The 4,429-nt window shown below is 39.5% G+C and overlaps 1 long non-coding RNA gene across 1 annotated transcript; it reads right to left on the minus strand.

The window, feature by feature from the left end:
- Positions 1-1,719: 1,719 nt before the first annotated feature.
- On the minus strand, positions 1,720-3,081 carry LOC115409279 (uncharacterized). The gene is made up of 2 exons (XR_003933933.1): positions 2,748-3,081; positions 1,720-2,709 (listed from the first exon to the last, which is right to left on the minus strand). It is a non-coding gene; the product is annotated as an uncharacterized LOC115409279 (long non-coding RNA).
- Positions 3,082-4,429: the final 1,348 nt, after the last annotated feature.

The raw sequence follows: 4,429 nt of genomic DNA on the forward strand, positions 1-4,429 counted from the left end.
CTTCCCTCCAGAACATAACCGCTTACTCTGTTACTTTGAAGTCAGCATTAATACCGCTGATAGTGGAGGATGTATGTGTTAAAACTAAAGCTTTAAGAAGCAGGAAATAGTGTGGTAGGTGAATAATCTCCTCCTGTGCTGTCCTTACCTGTCAGTACAGAGCAGTCTGGGATTAGCACAGACTAAAACAAGCTGTATACATAAGAAGGTGGCAGTAAATGTAGATTATAACAGAAAATCCCATCAAAATTATCTATGTATGACATTGTATACTCTTGATATTTTCTCCATGTTGACCTGAAAGTAAAGCTATTATGTAACAAGAATTGTTGATGTAGTACACAGAAAAGTAACAGATATCCTCTGGAAGTAAACAAGGGTCTGCTTAAAAAAATGGATTTTTAAAATAGTATTTTGTAAGCTGAGGAAAAGGAATTTATATTAAGCCCAACATGTTACTGGATCAGGGTGATTTATAATAGCTTATCTATCTCAGCAAAAATGATTAAACAATCAGTTTTTAAAGCACATAGAGAAAAGGGTTATTTAATAAGTCTCCCACACAAATTTGTAAGACTAAACTTATGTATTTCTGTAGTAGTTCACAAAATTGAAAAAAAAATAGTGCACTTGCAGAAAGTCAACTTGGAAATCGAGCTTTTAAGTCTTCGACTGACCAAATAGCTCCTATGATGAACCCCTACTCGAAGTGACAATAGAACAATTGCCCCCTGGTGGCTCAGTACAGTACTAATTCGGTATTGCACTCAATGATGAACAAATTTGGGTTTTTAGCATAAGCACTGACCCCTGGTGGCAAAACAAGGTAATGTTCATAAGTTCTTTTTCGTGATGGGTCACGAGGCTAGCTAACAAAAAAGAAACTCAAATAAATCTGTTTTTGCAGATTCTAAACAATTGTTTAAGTGTGTTTAGATAAGTTTGCTTTCAAAGAGTGACTGATGACTGCTATTCACAAAGTGAGTCCAGGACATCCATGAGGAAATTTTATATGGTCACAGGAAAAAAAACAACAAAAAACGACTATTTCCAAAAAAATAAGTCATTTAAGGAAAAGATAGAGGTTGAACTATCAGATCATCTGCAAAAAGGCAAACTCCCATAGAAAACATGAAACAAACTGGTTTAATAATGCATGTCGTGTCATGGAAAAAAATACCAACAATAAAGAAATGAAATAAAAAACCCGTGAGCAAGACGTAGTGGGATTTTTTTATTGTTATTAATTAAACAGTATGATTTCTACAAACGCAAGAATTGATCACCAATAACAAAAGGGTTGCACATCTTGTGAGACCTTCGTTTGGATATTCTTGGAAATAGACATATAAGGGGGATGTAATAAATAAATGTATCATACATTTTGAGGTATGCAGAGTAGCTTTGAGAATACAAATATGCCCATGCCTCCCTCCCCTCCCTACCCTTAGTGGTTAACACACACATACACACTCATTCACACCAACACACACACACAACCGCGCACATACAAGTACACAGTTTCACCAGGGGAGCAATTAACTAAACATGGATCACAACATCTGTATAAGACCTTTGAAGGTATGAGGAGAAATGAGCGAGACATTAAAAATACAAGTGAAACTCACATGTTCTTTTACATGACCCCCCCCCCCCCCCCCCCATCCCCGCCCCTTTTTTGCCTTGTTCTCTTTAAAAGTTAATGAGATGTTTTCATTGTAAAAATCACAAAGCTTTTCCAGTCCTGTCAGCCAAAGGCAAGTAAGTCGCTGTACATTCTCCTCCACTTCAGCAGCAGCTCCGTAAAAACACCGCAATGTAACACGCCCGCTTTCTTCTCACGCCTCTTAAACTCGAGTACCCTTAAAAACTGTTTTAAAACGAGCACGCACGAGAGTTTCCTCGAAAACAGAAAAGGAAAAATAGTCATTAAAATCAGCGACACAAATGCGCGGTAAATCGTCGCACTCGGCTGTTTCACTTTTATTTAAATACCAAGCACAATATAAGCTCTCGTTAATTTACATTTTCAAACGTTTGAAAAGTTCTCACTTTGGTGAACGCAGCTCGACGAGTAAAAGCTCAATGTCCCTTTTTTGTCCTCGAAAGGCCTTTAAATTTTATTTCGGGTTGATATGAACGTGTAATGATTGGGTCGTAAAATCGTCTGGCCGAAGACGCAACCTGTGATTGGTCGAAATGAGAAAAAAAAAAAAAGAAAAGAAAAAAGAAGGTTCAGCATTCCTAAGAAGAAGAAGAAGACACAGAGTTACGCACACGGGCACACAAATAAAACGGACACGTGTTTGTTTACAAACATACACGCCGTGACATCATCGGTCAGCACTATGACATCACCGACACGGGCGTCTGACATCGTCATGCGGTTCGTCTTTTCTCATCGATTGCATCGGCTCTTTTTGTTCTTCAGAATACAAAGGTGTTTCTCTCTTTTTTTTTAAATTCCACTAGAAAGTTTTAATATTGAAAAATCCAGGATTATACATTAAATTTCACAGAGATTTAAAAAAATAAATACATGTTTAGGTAAGAGACGGAAATGATAATATGAGTGTTCAGTCTCAGGGTGTAGGGGACTCTTTTTTTTGTTGTTGTTGTTTTTTATTACATAAATCATTAACACGTGAGCACATGTATTAAAAGACTAAAAATGGCTGGCAGGAAGCTTCACGCAGTCATCAATCATGTCTATCTTCATAATACCGCTCATATGGGAAGATGATAACCTCAAACAAGGCCTCACGAGTCCCTTAAGCCCCGTAAAGGGGTCGATTCGGCCAGCGTGGCCAGAAGGTCCATCTCACAGCCAGAAAACAAAAAAAAAAAAGTTTTTTTTACAAAATATGACATCGTTATGGTCGCCTCTCCTCACGACTTTTATGTTTTTGCTTTGCTTTACAGAGTTTCCTTGCATGGTTGTGTTTTCACAGGAAGCAAATGAAAGAATCCACACCAGCATGCCTCCCGACACACATGGAAGAAAAGAAAATGAGAAGCAGACACTGTACAGAGCTCAGACACACAAAGATAATTCGGTTTTAGCCCTTGGTGTGAAGTGTCCATTGTCCCCCGCCTCAAACCCGTGTGCCCCTCCTCCCTCCGTGCGAGGTGAGCAGCTGAACCAGCCGGCGACGTGCAGGAAAACAAACCCTCAACTCTGACTGAGACTGCGGTGCAAAGTTGCTCAGGGATGCTCGATCAGTCGACAATAAAAATGTTTGTGCACCCACGATGCTCTGATTTTTTCATGGGGGGGGTGGAATTAAAAAATGTTCTCACTTTCTGATGCAAAGTGTCGGAGCACAGCGATTCAAACACGGTATGCTGGAGCTGACTGTACAGAGGCTTCTGAAAACACGCGTTGAGGCCCAGTCACACCAGAAACTGCAAAATGCATCAACACAGCTCAGAGAGAAAGATTCAAAAGAACTCCATTTACTCCAGGAGCAGTAGTTCCTTCACTGCCTGAGATAAAGTTTCTCAAAACATGTTAGGGAACATGTGCACTTTTGGGTATTTAATTTTCAATCTTTGTTGTTTGTTTTGACATGAATTTTTAACCTCTGTATGTAGGAACTGAATTTGTCACATTTCTATACTTTATTTTATAATCCTGAATGTCGATTTAGTTCAGAAATTTGATGTTTCTAAACAGTTAGAACACCTTAAAGACAAGATTTCACTTTCTTCAGGCATAAACCACAATGAACGGTTTTGTTCATTTGAGCTGTGTCAAACTGGGAGTCACTCACACTCTGTAGCTGTTGAGGTCAAATTCATTATTTTTTGGACAATCTGACCACATCCAGAGGCAGAGGATCGAAACATATTGGCTTTTTTTTTAAACTAACAAGTAGTCATTTGACCCAACGCCTCCACTAAATCAGGAGACTTCGAGCTAAATTTTCCAGCTTTGACGTTGTAAAAACAATATAACCAAGGGGAAAACAGCAATTTTAAAACATTTTACTGGTGAATTTGTTTAAGCAGTTCATGGAAACTCATCTGGTAGCCATGTTTCTCCCCAAAAATACAAACCTTTTAGGATGAACAGGTGGGTAACATCTACAGTGTGTGTGTGCATGTGTGTGTTTAATTAACCTCATGCTTCCAAAGGCATTGCTGCAGACGTAGCTACAGATGTTGTCATTGTCAGTGGAGGCGGCAGCAGGCGGATCCTCCTGGGTGGGATTTGAGTCGGGCTACATCCGTTTTAGTTCTGATCAGAGATTTTTTCTAAAAGGTGGGAGGGTTAAAGCATGCTCAGGGTGTCACCGGATGAGCATTAGCCGGGGAAGAAGCCCTGCGGGATGAAGTGAAGATGGACACTAGCTACATCAGGTTTGCTCCATGTTGGAGCGTGAAGACATGGAAAGTGGCCAAGGGAATTTCCTGCGATTTAATTCCT

The sequence above is a fragment of the Salarias fasciatus genome, chromosome 22 (genome assembly GCF_902148845.1).
Source record: "Salarias fasciatus chromosome 22, fSalaFa1.1, whole genome shotgun sequence".
Lineage (NCBI taxonomy): Eukaryota > Metazoa > Chordata > Actinopteri > Blenniiformes > Blenniidae > Salarias > Salarias fasciatus.